This window comes from Dendrobates tinctorius, unplaced genomic scaffold (genome assembly GCF_039654945.1).
Source record: "Dendrobates tinctorius isolate UK_male_01 unplaced genomic scaffold, ASM3965494v1 ptg000083l, whole genome shotgun sequence".
Lineage (NCBI taxonomy): Eukaryota > Metazoa > Chordata > Amphibia > Anura > Dendrobatidae > Dendrobates > Dendrobates tinctorius.
This window is the reverse complement of record NW_027361751.1, coordinates 5,365,969-5,384,372: the sequence shown is the minus strand read 5'-3', so window position 1 is coordinate 5,384,372 and position 18,404 is coordinate 5,365,969. Positions and strand designations below refer to the sequence as shown.

Genomic DNA, 18,404 nt, shown 5'->3' with positions numbered 1-18,404 from the left:
TCGTGCCAAGAGGTGCAGAAATGATGCAGAGATTTCTGCTGCAAATACCTAACTTTTAGGGTAAGTTCACACTGGGCGATTTTTTTAGGCTAATTTTCAGCTGCTTTTTCCATTACCAGCAAAGCCTATGAGATTTCAGAAATTTCATGCACACACATTGGTTTTTTGTGTCATCAGGATTTTTTGCTTTGCTGCTTTTTTTTGGACATTGAGCATGTCACTTCTTTCAGCGTTTTTGCAGCGTTTTTCACCCATTGGCTTGAATAGGTATTGAAAAAAACGCTGCAAAGACGCAGGTATCATTATTTGCAGTGTTTTTTCCACAGAAAAGTCATGGACATTAGCATGGACAAAGACACAAAAAACGCACAAAAATACGCACCAAATATGCACCTAATCCAGCGTTTTTGTCGTAGCTTTTTTCCTGCCAAGAAATCAGGTTTTGCTACAGAAAAAAAAGCAACGAAAACGCCCAGTGTGAACTTACCCTTACACATACCCGTATTAACAGCAGAAATTTCTGCACCATTTCTGCATCTCTCGGCACAAAATCTCATGCAAGCATCTTGGGATTTTTTTTCCTTATTTTGTCAAAGCTTATTTTTTGCAAAATGCAGTACGTCACTTTTTGGCGATTTTGCAGCGTTTTTCACCCATTGAAAGCAATGGGTAGTGCAAAAACGCTGAAGGAACGGTATAAAAACGCAGGGATCAGGTTTTGCTGCATTTTTTTTGTGCCAAAACCAAACGAATTAGAATGAGTTTTTTTTAAAAGCACTAAACTTTATCAGCATGCACAAGAGACAAAAGTAACCTGATAAAAACGCAGTAAAGAAAAAAAAAGCACCAAAAACGCAGCAAAACCTGCTTTTTGTAAGCGGATTAAAACGTACGTTAAACTTGGCCTAAAAATAACACAGCAAAAACACAATGTGTGAACAGAGCCTTAAGGGGTTGTCCAGGCTTTTCACAATCTCAGTGCATATCTGGGCTGCAGAATGCTGACAATAAGTAATTTACCTTCTGTGGCCAGTTTGCAGCGTTTGCTAGATATCATCTCTTGCTTGTAAGAAAAACGTCCGGGGGGGTGTGTTGTGTTCTGGCATTGAAATGAGAACTGGTCGTTTCCTCCTCACTAGTTTCACTTTCCATAGACCACTGTTCAGCGTGTGTCTGGGGGAAGAGCAGCTGGGTGGTCTGCTCTCTGCACTGAGGCTGCTAGAGGGGGAGGATTTGTTACTGTGTGAGGAGGGATAGGCTTCTTCATGTGGTCGAGGAGGGCCTGTTGCTATGCAGGGTGGGGTTGTTGCTATAGAGGGCTGGTTTTTAGTAGAGTAGGAGGAAACGACCAGTTCTCATTTCAATGCCAGAACACCCCCCCTGGACGTTTTTCTTACAAGCAAGAGCCGATATCTAGCAAGCGCTGCAAACTGGCCACAGAAGGTAAATTACTTATTGTCAGCATTCTGCAGCCCAGATATGCACTGAGATTATGTGAAAAGCCCGGACAACCCCTTTAAGGGGTTTTGTCTAACCAATGTTTTTTTTATTATGGCTGATCAACTGAGAATGGAGGTTCACAGTTAACAGCCGGCTCACCCAGCTTGACGGAAGGATCTCCACTGCCTAACTAGGTGCCTAACTAGGTGAGCCGGCTGTCAAACTGCAATTACGTGCCCGTTAGTGCTTAGGTCCTTTTTTTTTTTTTTTTATAAAGTCCCGGATATACTCTTTAAATATTAAGAAACACAAGGATATCTCTGGAATAACACATCAGATTACAAATACTATGCTATTTTATTCAGCTTCCTATGACCTACATACCCATACAGACGGCTTAGGTAGGTTGATCCTACCGACCGATTCCCTTCATAGAAATAACTTTTCTGAAGGGGGACAATCCCTTTAAGCACAGAAGACCTGCAAAACACTTCTTACCTTGATGGCCATTACCTGATGCTGCATGGCAGAGTCACGCATTAGTAAAAAGCAAGCAGAGCGTTACCACTGAATGCCATGTAAGAAGCTGCACAAATTTGTCTCATCTTGAAAAAAATTTACTACAAAGCATTGGGCAAGTAAAGGAGGAGCCCAAGACCCTTGTTCCTCCTCATCTCCTGACTGTAGTGACCACGTGCCCTGCGGTCATGGGCATAGCCATCTCCGACTTAAGGTCCCCCTCTCCAGTGATGGCTGGGATCTCAATCAGATATTTCTGGATAGGACATAAATGGTGATTGTGGTAAAACGTATGCACACGATATTCTCGTTTGTACCTAATTATATAGAGGCACTTTGTTAATACAGTGGGCGATGACCATACAGAGGGATCAGAGATGTCTGGGGGCTGCACAGAATGGCATCACAAGCTGCATGTGGACCCCAGGTATACACCCCTTGTTAAGATGCACTTAGTTTTAGGGTGGCTTCATACAGTTTAAAAAAAAAAAAAAAAAAAAAATAGCTCAGCATTTCATCCAGAAAACTCAAAGACTATTTTTTTTTCTCACTTGTCATCCATATACAATCCTTTTTTACAGCAGCTATTAGGCTATGTGCGCACGTTGCGAATTTGCTTGTGCAAAATTTTGCGTGGTTTCTGCCTCTCTTGGCAGTAAACGCAGTTAAAGATCCGCACGGTTTTTATGCGGATTTGATGCATTTTTTATGCGGATTTTCTTGCTTTTTTGTAAATCCATAGAGCTAAATAAAGATATATTAAAAGAAAAAAATTGTGATGTAATTTCCTTGTTCAACCTCTTCAGCCAGATACCCTCATTAATAGTAAATAAAGACACACACACAACCAGCCTATGCAGAAGCATTAACATAATTATATATGCTGTAACAAAAAAGCAACTGTCAGAAATCTGCGTGAAATGAATCTTTATTTTTCAAAAATTAAAAAAAAAAAAAAAATTTTAATAACCAGCAGAGGGAAAGCTGACAGTTGAGGGCAGATTTTAATATTCTGGAAAAAAGCCAATAGCCATAAAGGTTTCCAGGCTATTAATATCAGCTCACAGCTGTTTGCTTAGCCTTTACTTGCTAGTTTACAGGGGAACCCCAGAAAAAAATTGACATGGGGTCCCCCCTATAAAATCAAACCAGCCAAGGCTAGGGAGACAGATGCGGGCTGATATTAAAAGCCTGAGAAGGGCCAAGGATATTGGCACACCTCAGGCTAAAAACATCAGCTCTCAACTGTCCCAGAAATGGTGCATCTTATAGATGCACCAATTCTGGCACTTAGCCTCGCTCTTCCCACTTGCCCTGTAGCAGTGGCAAGTGGGGTTGATGTCCCTTTTGTATGGTCAGGTGACATCAAGACCACAGGTTAGTAATGGAGAGGCATCTATAAGACACCTATCCATTACAGATCCTATAGTTATATGGTAAATAAACACACAGCCAGAATAAAGTCCTTTATTTGAAATAATCACACAGACTCTTTTATTGAATCTTAATTTACCATACTTACTGAACGCCTAATCCCCGCCGGCCTCGTCTCCTGCAACAAAAATAAAAAAATAAACCAACATATAATACTCCCTTGTCCAACATAGTACATAACCGAGTGCCCCACGACAATTTCACGTGTAGAACAGTCACATCGGGAGATGTGACCGCTCTACCTGGCCTCCGGCGATACACTGACAGGATGTAATCGCTCCCGAAGTGTATCACTGAGAGTTCACAGGAGTTCATCAGCTCTGGTACTCTCACTTACGGAACTGCTACGTGAGAATTTTCGCTGCGAAGGAGATGATTAGCTGATGAACTCCGGTGAACTCACACGGCAGCGCAGTGATACACTGCGGGAGCGATTACCTCATATCAATGTATCGCCGGAGGCCAGGTAGAGCGGTCACATCTCCCGATATGACTGTTCTACATGTGAGATTGTCGTGGGACACTCAGTATTAAATGGACTACAGCGGACATGGAGTATATGTTGGTTTATTATTTTTGATTGCTTGCAGGAGACGAGGGTGTTGGGGATTAGGTGTTTGGTGAGTATGTATTGTGTATGTAATTATGTAAATGTTTATAATTTTTTTACAACTGAACACAGGTGCCGGATGATGGGACTACTCTCCCATTATCGACTCATGTTGTACTGTTATATGTGACAGCAGACATAGGTGGATGGGAGTAGTAGTCCCATCAGATGACGTCTGGGTACACACACACCCGCAGACATGCATATATTCTCCGCTCACACACTGTTCCTCCTTCTGATATTTCCTTTCTGCAGTGTTTTTTGCATGCAAATCTGCAAGTCGTTTTACACCTGCGGTTTAGCTGTGGATTTGACTGACTCAATGTTAGTCAATGGGTGCAGAAACGCTGCAGAAAGAATTGACATGCTGCGGAAAATAAAACGCTGCAAATCAGGGTGGAATTTTCCGCAGCATGTGCACACCAATTCTGGATTCCCATTGATTAACATTGCTTGAGCAATCCTTTGTGGATTTGGTGCAATTCCATGCAGAAAAAATGCTGCGGATCCCCAACAAATCCACAACGTGTGCACATAGCCTTAATGTCTTACAGGACCATTTACAGTTTGCTATGCTACAGAATTGCTATGTGTCCGTAAAACTCGGATGTTGTTCTGTGGCTCTGATTTTTTTTGTGCATGCAGAATTGAATGGGTGAGTTTCATCCGAGGTGGAAGAAACTTGTGCATGTCGCCATTTTTTTCCCACATGTAGATATGGCCAGGGAAGGGAAAAAAAAACGCTCATCTGCACTTCCTCACTGAATAACATTGGTCCGAGTGCAGTCTGTTTTTGACAGAAAGCAAAAATATGGTGGTTTGAACGAGACCTTAGTGTGGGAAGGTTGAAGAAAAGTTTGTCTTTGTAGAAGCACTAAGCAGCTTCTTTTCTTGCGCTGCTTTTATGCATGAATGAGTCACTAGGAGACCAGAATTCCCTTCAGTCTCAGCTGCCCGAAATAGGATCTCTATGGGGGATTAGCTGTTCCATTTAGGTGCCACTCGCTGTGTCACAGGACAGGATAGGGCCACACATAAGATATGTTAATGAAGAGGCACTTAAGGAAGCACTACCACCAAAAATGTTATCCTCTTAATATATTCCAGTCATATTATATAGCACTGTGTACTTAATAATAATAATAATTTTATTTCTATAGCGCCAACATATTCCGCAGCACTTTACATTTTAGAGGGGACTTCTACAGACAATAGACATTACAGCATAACAATAATCACATAGATCAAAACAGATACCAAGAGGAATGAGGGCCCTGCTCGCAAGCTTACTATCTATAAGGAAAAAGGTAGACACGAAAGGTGGATGGTAACAATTACTTTCATTGTTTGGACCAGCCATAGTGTAAGAATCGGGTGTTCCTTTTGCTGCATGAACCAGTTAACAGTCTAAATATGTAACAGTACAGACACAGAGGGCTATTAAATGCATAAAGCATGTGGGAACATGATGCGAGGAACATGGTTATGGTAAAAAAAAAAAATTTGAATGAACCAACAGGGATAGTTAGGTTAATGCGTTGAGGCGATAGGCCAGTCAGAACAAATGCGTTTTTAGGGCATGTTTAAAACTGTGGGGATTGGGGATTAATCGTATTAACCTGGGTAATGCATTCCAAAGAATTGGTGCAGCATGTGAAAAGTCTTGGAGAGGGGAGTGGGAGGTTCTGATTATTGAGGATGTTAACCTCAGGTCATTACTTACCCTTCTACCCAGCTAATTCTTCTCTTTTCCATGAGGTCTATGACAACACTTGATTAAAAACTGACTAGCTGAATCCTTCTAAGCTCTATGTAGAAAAAGGAGGTAAATTTTCCCTATACGACTCATGAGTCACTGCAAAAGTCCCTGGCAGGAGGAGGGAGCGAGCAGGAGGTGAAGAGGGGAATGATAGATGCAGGGAAAAGAAACTTCCTGTTTCTACATAGAGAAGAGAAATGAGAAGAATTATCTGGGTAGAAAAGAAAATGAGCAATTGTAAGTACACAGTGCTATATAATATGATGATTGCAATATACACGGGTTGCACAAAATAATGGAAACACCTGGAAACATCAACAAAAGTTAGTTTAATATGGTGTAGGTCCACCTTTTGCGGCGATTACAGCCTCAATTCTCCAAAGTATGGATTCATACAAGGTGTGAATTGTTTCCAAAGGAATTGTAGCCCATTATTCAGTTAAAACACCCTCCAGTTCTTTGAGCGACGATGGCGGTGGAAATCGATGTCTAACTTGAATCTCTAAAATCGGCCATAAATGCTCAATAATGTTGAGGTCTGGGGATTGTGGGGGCCAGATGAGATGCTCAACTTCATTACAATGTTCCTCGTGCCATGCTTTAACGATTCTAGCTGTACGAATTGGTGCATTATCATCCTGAAAGATGGCGTTCCCCTCCGGGAACAGTGCTTGAACCATAGGATGCACTTGGTCGCCCAAAATGCCTAAATAATCGCGGCTGTTAATTCTTCCATGAAGGGATATCATTGGCCCGGCGGATCTCTACGAAATAGCACCCCAGATCATCACAAAACCTCCGCCATGTTTTACGGTTGGGAGAAGGCAGTCTGGATGGAATGCTTCTTTCGGCTGTCTCCAAACGTACACTTGGCCGAAGGTCGGAAATAGGGTAAAAAATGATTAGTTTGAGAATATCACATGTTTCCACTGCTCGAGGGAAAAAATTCTGGAGGTTTCTACAGCACTCTAAACGCTTGGAAACATTTGTCATTGAGAGCAGCGGTTTTCTAATTGCAGCTCTTCCGTGGAATCCACATTTGTGCAGCTCCCGACGAACAGTTTTCGTGGAAATTGGGTTCTGTAGATGTTCATTTAGCTCAGCAGTGATTTTCGGAGCCGTGGTCTTGCAATCCTCTCTCACAATTCGCTTTAGAGTCCGACGGTCTCTCTCAGTCAACTTCGACTTTCGGCTGGACCTGTGCTTTGCTGCGGATGTTTTTCCTTCTCTTTCAAACGCAGTCATTACTTTGGAGACAGTACCTCTTGACACGCCAAGCATTCGGGCACTCTGTTACACTAGCGCCTGCCATACGAGCACCAACAACTTGGCCTCTTTGAAAATCCGAGAGGTCTGCCATTGGTATCAGGTTTTCATCAATGACCTCACAATTCTGCAAAACAAACAGTTAATTTACATACACATATCACATAACACAAATAATCAACTACAAAACATTACCATATGTCACGGTTTGCATGTTTATAACATGTTCGAAGATTATGATGCCAAAACGTTAGGTGTTTCCATTATTTTGTCCAACATATCTTCTTTAAAGTGCTCGGTTTATAGGAAGAATTGTCCCAGTGCCTGAAAACAGCACTTCAATATCCTAAGTAAGGTGCAGACTAGAAGATGCTCGTACTGTAATGAATCAAATTGATAATACAGCATGTGGGTACATAGATTATTTTACTGGCAATACTTCTTCTGAGCTAAAACGTTGATGCCATAACTGAAAGTCGTTTTACACACCCTCACATTCATTTCACACTTTAGTTCATTCTTTCAAGTTTAGAATGGCAGATCACCATGAACCCATCATAAATCAAAAGAGTGTGTCAAAATCTCTCTCGGTGTCATTAGCTTCTAAGTATGCTAAAAATTAGTATGCAAAAATTGGGAGAACTAATTAGCACACTTTTCCAATGGCCTGTGAGCTCCACACATAAGGTAAAACCCTTTATTGAGAACCAACATAGCATAGCTGGCGTCACCTCCCAGGTAGACTCAATCTCTTGGGGTAAAGGGTGTTGGGTTGTCCGCTTCTGCACATCAGCAGTCACCTCTCCTTACAGTCTAGCGGATGTTATTCCCATAGGGCCCTTTGGTAAACTTCACTTATAGGGAGAAGGATAAACTATGTAATCTACACACACATTAGAGGTATGTTGGCCGAAGCGGCAGGTACTGCACCTCCAAGACAGATAATTAGCGATGAGCGAACATGCTGGAATAAGGTGTTATCCGAGCGTGCTCAGGTGCTAACAGTGACTTTGGCATGCTCAAAAACTATGCTTGAATCCTATGCTTGAATCCTGCTCGACAGCCGCAACACATGTAGGGATTTGTCTATTTGTTGTGGCTGATCCACAAGACAAGCAGCCGCGGATGACAAGGGCCAATACAAGTCAATTGCCCAGTGTAAAGCATGTACAGCATACGGATGGCATCTGTGTGCCGTCCATATTTAACTGCAAATAGGAGAAGCTTTGGAATTAATTTTTCTTATGCCATACCAGAAAAAAAGGGCGCACAGATGGCACACTGAACCAAAAACATTGATGACACCGGTACTAGTATTATACAGATGGGGCCTAACAGAGATAGGTGATGTGATGGGTGCTTTTTAAAAAGTCTCTTCAGAGAGTAAGAGGACCTGATAATTCCCCTATAACTTATATGGGCTTCCATTCTAAAATATTAGAAAACGAACAATATTACAAAGGAACCTGTCACCAAAGGAACCTGTCACAATGAAAATGCTGTCCAATCTGCAGGCACCATGATGTAGGGCAAGGGGAGCCGAGAAGATTGATATATAGTATTGTGAGAAAAGATTTAGCATGACCTGTGATCTCATCATCTAATCCTCTGCTTTCTGGGTTCAGTGGGAGGTCCTATCAGTGACTGACAGCTGTCTATGGATAAGTGTGCAGAGAGAGCTGTCAGTCACTTATAGGACCGTGTGACACCCCAGAGTCCGGTTGTCACAGTGACATTGCCTCCCTCTATGAGGTGAAGTCATGCTTGGAAGCAGAAAAGGGACCCCCATGCCAGGCAGCATAGATTTAATCACAATTTCCTGCTGCAGGTCAAAAAAGGGAGATGCCTTATAAATTCTGGCCAGCAGAGGGGGTTGGTGAGTCAGCTAGAAGTCAGCTGAGGGAGTTGTCATGGAAACGAAACAGCTGTGAGAAAATGATAATCACAGTTAAACGTGAGGACGTGAGGTAAAAGATCTTTCTGGAAGATCCTGTCAGTTCAAGACAGGGAGCTGATCGGTGCTGGAGCTCAAAAGGTAGAGCTGATCTGTGAAGAGGGAAATGACACGAGCAGAGACAGAGGAATACTGCATATAGCAGACCCCTGAGCGAAGCGCTAATAAAGAGAAAAGGGACATCAGAGTCTTAGGCTGACAGGAACTGTAAGTCCTGATAGCCGAATCTGAAAGTACAGGGGATTGTAAATTCCTGTGCACATTAATCACCTGAGGGCACGGCAGCGGATAAGGAGAACGGTACCCGTGGAATAGGCTCACGCTGACAGCCGTACAGGTTAGTGAAACCATCACGAATAGAGGGTCGCAGCATAGATATATACAGCGGAGACCCACATACATAGAACAGAAAGGAAGGTCCTAAATCCCCACCTGGCAAGGTGGATTCCCTGAACGCCTCCAGGCGAGCCAGACTCATTCCATCACCTGTATGTGGTACTCCGGACTGCAACCTATTACCAGTAAAAGGTAAAGAAACTGCACCTCTCTGTGTCTTTCTCTCATTTCTCTGCACCCCAACGTTTACAGCCACTTTTACTATTTATTTAACATCTTTGCCCTGGGACTACAGCCCTACCTGTGGAGGGCTACAACATCATAGCTGCGCCCAACATCCATCCCAGACAAGCAACACCGCAGCGCTGGTCACCTCTGACTAGAATACCACAGGTGGCGTCACGTATTTCACCATCTATAAACATTATCTTTATTTTTACCACAAAAATACCACACAACTTTCCCCTATTTTATTACTGGACGCCTCTGGCCCATGGACCGGGTCACCGCCGCCGTGACACCGTCCCCCATGGAAGTCGACGGGCCCAGTACAGCGTAACCCCAGGCCCCGTGGGGCGCTCCAACCGCCCACCGGACCAAAAATCCCTGAAAAAGAAGAGGTTTAGAGGATTAAAACACAAGTTATACCTTCTGTCTTTTCTCACAAAACTATACATTAATTCTCTCAGCTCCCCCAGCTCTATAACATGGTGCCTGCAGATTGGACGGCATTTTCATGGCGACAAGTTCCATTTACTTCTAGAAAAGGAATTTTTGAACACCATGTGTAATGTACTTGGCCTTGAAGATACATGGAAATGTTCTTAGCTCCACTTCCTATCTGTTTTCAGACTGCACAATCATCATCTAATGGAGTCTCATTTGCATTTGGTTCCCAGTACACACATGAAACAGAACATCCTATTACAGCAATTCTAAGAGTTCCCCACAACATCACTACCCCCCACGGTGTGACCGCAGCTTAATGTTTAACCACCCCACACCGGAGCAGTGCGCACATACCAACCACTCACTGGATACAAAGCATGCTATGGGGGGACTAGTATGGAGGCTGCTTTCACATTGCGTTTAGGCACCTGCTCGGTGGCTCACATCGGGGCTTACGTCCGAACCCCGGCAGACGTTTGTGCAGACGGGGCCATAGATTGTAATAGTGCTGGTAGAGCAAATGTGCACTCTGATGTGCATCATTTTTGGGGGTAAACGCCTACTGGAGGCAGAGACTCAGATGCAGTCTACTACGTCAGAGCGTCCGCCTCTGCAGCCCTCAGATTTCAGTCAGACGCGGCGTCAGTCAGAGCTTAGTACATGGTGAACGGCGGCTGTAACCGAGCTCCCGGGAGTGACTGACAGCTCTGCACTGATACACCGCTGAGCCGGCTGTCAGTCAGTGCCGGGGCCTGGTTACAGCAGCCACTCACTATGCACTGGACGGTGGCTCAAATCACGCCCGGTGCACCTCTATGACTGAAAGCTGGAGGCTGCCAGGAGGAGCAAAGCTAATTTATAGCTAATGGCAGCCGGGCTTTCAGTGAGGTGCACGCGCGACTTTAGAACCATATCAACCTGCAGATTAATAGTATTTTTTATATGACAGATTCCAATTAAACAAAAATGGTAATGAATAATTAAAAAAAAATTAAAAAATGGACAACCCATGAGTGAAGTTTTCAAGGAATGAGAGTGCACACATTGAACCAGTGAGCCCAACACACAGCTCAGCTTTTACATTTCTACTACGGACTCATTATCGTGCAGAGTGAAAAACAAGAAGGTGAATATCTGGCAGTGCTTTATGCCTTTACTAGCTAGGAAGCCGATGTTACATCTGCCACAGGAACTGTAATCAAACCAATGACGCAAACTCATAAAAGGAGACAAATGTCCAAAACATCTGGCAGAGTTTTCCCAGCGCGGCCTAATAGGTAACTCCTGTGCCCTCCCCACCGTGTGCACCGAGCGGAGGATCAGCGGCGGCCTCACCAGCAGACCTTGTTTCCATTACATTTTACACAATTAATCAAAGCAGGCTTGAGATTGGAAACCTGGAGAGATTTCCTGCATATTGTTATATTGTACGTGATTATATCTGCCAGGACACAGAGAGGAAGTCAGTAATTAGCTCCTGGGTCATACCAGATAATGTACAGTACAGAAACAGCAATTTACCTGAAGTGAATAAAGAGGTGGGAAGATAACAGGATAATGCATGTGATTAGTCCTATGCCTGCAAAACAGCGCGACCATTACAGACAGACACATTACAAAGACGCAGTGCCCAGTGGCAGCTGCAGCTTTATGCCAGTGATGGGACATTCTGTTATACAAAGACAAGTAAGCTTCATCTTCCCGCACAGTATCTTCTCTACTGTATCCTCCCATCTGCCAATAATCACATTTCTTACCCTTAAAGGGAATCTGTCAGCAGTTTTTACTTTGAAAGCTGAGAGCAGCACGCTGTAGGAACCGAGTGCCTGATTCCAGTAATGTGTTACTTACTGGTCTGCGTGTTGCTGTATCAAAGAAATCAGTGTTATATCTGCAGATCATCACTACAGGACTAGGTATCTTGGGCCTCCTAGTCAACTGCTCTGTACAGCCTCGCCCCCATCACTGATTGGCTGCTTTCTTTGAATTTACAGTGGACACAAAGCTGCCAATAAGTGTTGTGGGTGGGGCCATAAACAGCTCAGGATTCTTCGGCTGTGCGCCCCCGGTCAGGAATAGCAGCACTTTGGACGCAGCTCACCTGCGCTGCGTCCAAAACACTGCATTCTGCATTAAATCCCACGCCCACTGTGCTTCCAAAAAAACCCCACGCCCACTGCGCTTCTATAGAAATCCCACGCCCACTGCGCTTCTATAGAAATCCCACGCCCACTGCGCTTCTATAGAAATCCCACGCCCACTGCGCTTCTATAGAAATTCCACGCCCACTGCGCTTCTATAGAAATCCCACGCCCACTGCGCTTCTATAGAAATCCCACGCCCACTGCGCTTCTATAGAAATTCCACGCCCACTGCGCTTCTATAGAAATCCCACGCCCACTGCGCTTCTATAGAAATCCCACGCCCACTGTGCTTCTATAGAAATCCCATGCCCACTGTGCTTCTATTTAACACTGATTTTGACCACTAAATGTGTTACATGCGGTGAATCCGCATGTACTGACAAACAAGTGCGGCAATTAGAAAACCGAGATTTGGATGCAGCAATAATACAATCCCGATTGTAGAGACGTAGCCTTTGGTGACTGTATCAAAATGACAGCAGGCAGCCCAGTAAGGGACATCTCTGGAATCAGTGTCCCTGCCCCTATATCATGCTGCTCTCAGATTACCTTGCAATACAGGTTACCATCACATACAGGTCAGCATCCTTATGTCATACCGTTTTCACAGATCCACTGCAAATATTAACCATAGGAAACTGCCTTTTGTTACTAAATTGTTCATTTAAAAACCGGATGCCAAAGCCGACATACGGATTGTATAAGGATGACCGTATGGATGAAAAATATTGCATACATTCACTTTATCCAAGCCTAAGGCTGTGTGCCCACGTTGCTTTTTTTAAGCGTTTTTGAAGCGTTTGAGCCGGATCAGACGCTTCAGAAACGCTTAAAATAAGCTTCCCACGCAATTTAATGCATTTTTGGCTTTTTGTGCCAATGCATGCGCTTTTTTCCCGCTCAGAAAACGCTTAGCGGCTAAAAACGCAGCATGTTCATTATTTTCCGCATAGGTCCGCATTTTTAGCTATTTCCAATGTTCCCAGAAACTGCGCGGAAAAAAATGCATCAAAAACGCGCGTTTTTTGTGCAAAAATCACGCAAAAAACATGCGGAAATAAAACGTGCAGTTTCTGGGAGGTCCGGTTTTCTGAGCGTTTAAAAACGCTAACGTGGGCACATAGCCTAAGGCTGGCTTCACACAATCGGCGTTCATGGTCTGAGTACAGACTGTTATTTATAGACTCGCTACCGGTCTCCCGGTCCAAAGCTGCGCCCCAGCATCATCAGGAGTCAATGAGTATGTCCAAATTCAGGTCAGGAGACCCCCTGCCGGACCGTACTCAGACTGAAAATGTCAGATGTGTGAAGCCGACATAACTATGTTTGCAAACAGAGGGGGAATGTGCTCTACACACAGGGAACACCCAACTAATTCCCCTGGGGAAGGCACTGTACATACAGGGAACACCCAACTAATTCCCCTGGGGAAGGCACTCTACACACAGGGAACACCCAACTAATTGCCCTGCGGAAGGCACTCTACACACAGGGAACACCCAACTAATTCCCCTGGGGAAGGCACTGTACATACAGGGAACACCCAACTACTTCCCCTGGGGAAGGCACTCTACACACAGGGAACACCCAACTAATTCCCCTGGGGAAGGCACTCTACACACAGGGAACACCCAACTAATTGCCCTGGGGAAGGCACTCTACACACAGGGAACACCCAACTAATTCCCCTGGGGAAGGCACTGTACATACAGGGAACACCCAACTACTTCCCCTGGGGAAGGCACTCTACACACAGGGAACACCCAACTAATTGCCCTGGGGAAGGCACTCTACACACAGGGAACACCCAACTAATTCCCCTGGGGAAGGCACTGTACATACAGGGAACACCCAACTACTTCCCCTGGGGAAGGCACTCTACACACAGGGAACACCCAACTAATTCCCCTGGGGAAGGCACTCTACACACAGGGAACACCCAACTAATTCCCCTGGGGAAGGCACTCTACACACAGGGAACACCCAACTAATTCCCCTGGGGAAGGCACTCTACACACAGGGAACACCCAACTAATTCCCCTGGGGAAGGCACTCTACACACAGGGAACACCCAACTACTTCCCCTGGGGAAGGCACTCTACACACAGGGAACACCCAACTACTTCCCCTGGGGAAGGCACTCTACACACAGGGAACACCCAACTAATTCCCCTGGGGAAGGCACTCTACACACAGGGAACACCCAACTAATTCCCCTGGGGAAGGCACTCTACACACAGGGAACACCCAACTAATTCCCCTGGGGAAGGCACTCTACACACAGGGAACACCCAACTAATTTCCCTGGGGAAGGCACTCTACACACAGGGAACACCCAACTAATTTCCCTGGGGAAGGCACTCTACACACAGGGAACACCCAACTAATTTCCCTGGGGAAGGCACTCTACACAGGGCACACCCAAGTAAGACTAGGTTCACATTTGCGTATGGAGGAACTGCTGACTTCCATGAAGCTCCGCCTACTGCTGCACCTCCTCTGGTGGTCAGCTCCACCTACGTCCTGTAAACCCTATAATTAACATAGGGTACGCAGGCCGTGCGGATGTATGCGGATGCCTCCGCATGCGTTGTTTTGACGATGCGGTGACCGCATCAAAATTCCAACTTGTTGCGTTTGACGTGGGTCGCCGCACCGTCAGAATGACGCATGCGGAGGCATCCGCATACATCCACACGGCCTGTGTACCCAATGTTAAAGATAGGGTACGCAGGTCACATGCGGATGTAGGCGGCGCTGACTGGAGGAGGCGCAGCAATGGGCAGAGCTTCACGGAGGAAGTCCGCATCCCTCCGCAGATCCTCCATACGCAAATGTGAAGCCAGCCTAACACCCCTGGAAAAGGTACTCTACACACAGGGAACACCCAAATGACTCCCCTGCTGGGGAAGGTACGCTACAAACAGGGCACACCTGACACCTGGGCCAGCTAACTCTTCTTTGCAGTTCCATTAATTTCACTGGAGGAAAAAGTCAAAAAGTCCACACAAGCAACAAAAACAGGACATTCAGGGCAAAATACTCAGAGGTATAGACTTAAACATGTGACCTGGAAACCATCTGCAGAGACTTTGAAGACTTAGGCAAGAAAGTGAAAGAACTGGGAGCGCAGGTGGTCTTCTCTTCCATCCTCCCAGTGGATGGCCATGGAACAAGGAGGTGGAATAAGATTCTGCAGGTGAACAACTGGCTACGTCGATGGTGCCGTCAGCAACGATTTGGATTTCTGGATCACGGAGTGAACTACTTATACGATGGACTACTTGCTAGAGATGGGGTGCACCTTACGAAGACTGGAAAGCATGTATTTGGAAGTCGCCTTGCTACACTTGTAAGGAGAGCTTTAAACTAGAACAACATGGGAAGGGAAGCAAAAGACCAGAAAAAGCCATACACCTGACAAATGCTATTGAGAACTCTGCTATTAGAAGTGGAAAGGAAGAACAAAGACGAAAGAATCTAATTAATAAAAATATTGGAGAAAGAGAAACCAATCACAAACTAAAGTGTTTCTATACTAATGCACAAAGCATGGGCAACAAACAAGGAGAATTGGAACTACTAACACAGGAAAAGAAATATGATGTCATTGGAATCACTGAAACTTGGTGGGACGATACACATGATTGGAATACAAGACTAGAATGATACAACTTATTTGCAAGAAACAGACTTGATAAACGAGGAGGGGGTGTCGCATTGTATGTTAGAAACGCGTATATCTGCACAGAGATTGAAGCTTCAGAGACTGGGAGTTCTGTGGAAACTGTTTGGGTAAGAATACAAGGACAGAACAATGGAAAGGACACCATTGTAGGCATTTACTACAGGCCGCCTGTGCAAGCTGAAGATATGGATGAACTCTTTATGCATCAAATGGCCAAGTTCTCCAAAAAATATGACATAGTTGTCATGGGAGATTTCAACTATCCAGACATTTGTTGGGAATCTCTCTCAGGCACAACTAACAGGTCAAGGAAATTCTTATCCTCTCTTGCTGACAACTTTATCTTCCAAAAGGTAAGGGAGAAAACAAGGGGAACTGCTACCTTGGATCTAATCATTATAAACAGGGAGGAAATGGTTGAGGAGGTAAAAGTGGCTGGGACCCTAGGAGGTAGCGACCATGCTATTTTAGAATTTTTGATAACTAGAGGCGGAAGACCTGTGAAGACTCAGACGTCAAGGTTAGATTTCAGAAAGGCAGATTTTAAGGGATTCAGAAAGAGAATTGGAGGGATCCAATGGCTGGATATCCTTAAAGACAAAAATGTCCAGGAAGGATGGGAAATCTTGAAAAATGAAATTCTCAAAGCACAGTTGTTAACAATTCCGAAAAGAGGGAAGAATAGGAAGCATTTAAGGAAACCAGGATGGATGAACACAGAACTTAAGCACATGCTAAAAAGGAAGAAAAAAATGTTTATAAAATGGAAAGAGGGAGGCATATCTAAAGAAGAATATAATGCTGTCTGCAGAACCTGCAGGGCACAAATCAGATTATCTAAAGCTGAAAATGATTTGAGGATTGCAAGAGATGTCAAAAGCAATAATAAAGGATTTTGGGGATATGTCAAAAGTAAAAGAAAAGTCAAAGATGCTATAGGATTTTTACAGGATGAAAATGATGAAATGGTAAGACAGGATGTTGAGAAGGTTGAACTTTTAAATTCCTATTTTGCATCTGTTTTCTCTCAGAAAGGAAATGTAACATCAACTGTTCTTCACTGTCCTATTAAGGGAATAGAAGAATCCAGGATATCTATAAACAGAAAGATAGTGAGGAAACACTTAGCTAACCTAAATGAATTCAAGTCTCCAGGTCCAGATGAATTACACCCCAGAGTACTGAAGGAGATAGCAGAAGAAATTTTTGAACCCCTCTCCATAATCTTTGAAAATTCTTGGAGAACAGGAGAAGTGCCAGAAGACTGGAGAAGAGCAAATGTTGTTCCTATCTTCAAAAAGGGGAAGAAGGTGGACCCAGGCAACTATAGGCCGGTGAGTCTGACTTCTATACCAGGAAAGATCTTTGAACAAATTATTAAACAACATGTATGTCAATACCTGGATAAGAATGAAGTGATTAAACAGAGTCAGCATGGGTTTGTAACTAATAAGTCATGTCAGACTAACTTAATTTCCTTCTATGACGGTATCACTGATTGGGTGGATCAAGGAAATGCTGTAGATATAGTATATCTTGACTTCAGCAAAGCATTTGACAAAGTCTCTCATACAATCCTTATTGAAAAAATGAGTAAGTATGGAATGGACAAGGCAACTGTTAGGTGGATTCATAACTGGCTTAGTGATCGGACCCAAAGAGTGGTCGTAAATGGCTGCACATCCAGTTGGAAGAATGTCTCAAGTGGGGTACCACAGGGCTCTGTCCTGGGCCCTGTATTGTTCAACATCTTTATCAACGATTTAGATGAAGGAATTGAGGGTAAACTGATTAAATTTGCTGATGACACAAAGCTAGGAGGGATAGCTAATACTAGAGAAGAGAGAGAGAGGATTCAAAAAGATTTAAATAAACTGGAGAAGTGGGCAGCAACTAACAGAATGGTTTTTAACAGGGAGAAATGCAAAGTACTACATCTGGGCAATAAAAATGAAAAAACCATATATAGAATGGGAGGAATAGGGCTAAGTGACAGCACATGTGAGAAAGACTTAGGTATACTAATAGATCACAGACTGAATATGAGTCAACAGTGTGATGCAGCAGCAAAAAAGGCAAATGCAATTCTAGGATGTATTAACAGAAGCATACAGTCTAGATCACGTGAAGTCATTATTTCCCTCTACTCCTCTTTGGTCAGACCTCATCTGGAATATTGTGTCCAGTTTTGGGCACCACATTTTAAAAAAGACATCAACAAACTGGAGCAAGTTCAGAAAAGAGCGACCAGAATGGTGACCGGTCTGCAAACCCTGTCTTATGAGGAAAGGTTGCAGGATTTGGGAATGTTTAGTTTGCAAAAGAGAAGACTGAGAGGAGACTTAATAGCTGTCTACAAATATCTAAAGGGCTGTCACATTGTAGAAGGATCAACTTTATTCTCATTTGCACAAGGAAAGACTAGAAGCAATGGGATGAAACTGAATGGGAGGAGACACAGATTAGATATTAGAAAAAACTTTTTGACAGTTAGAGTGATCAATGAGTGGAACAGGCTGCCACGAGAAGTGGTGAGTTCTCCTTCAATGGAAGTCTTCAAACAGAGGCTGGACAGACATCTGACT

At 44.1% G+C, this 18,404-nt stretch overlaps 1 protein-coding gene across 4 annotated transcripts in view; it reads right to left on the bottom strand.

The window, feature by feature from the left end:
- The window catches only part of ARHGEF28 (Rho guanine nucleotide exchange factor 28), a 305,341-nt gene that overhangs the window by 96,953 nt on the left and 189,984 nt on the right, over positions 1 to 18,404 (bottom strand). The gene's annotated exons all lie outside the window — the stretch shown is intronic.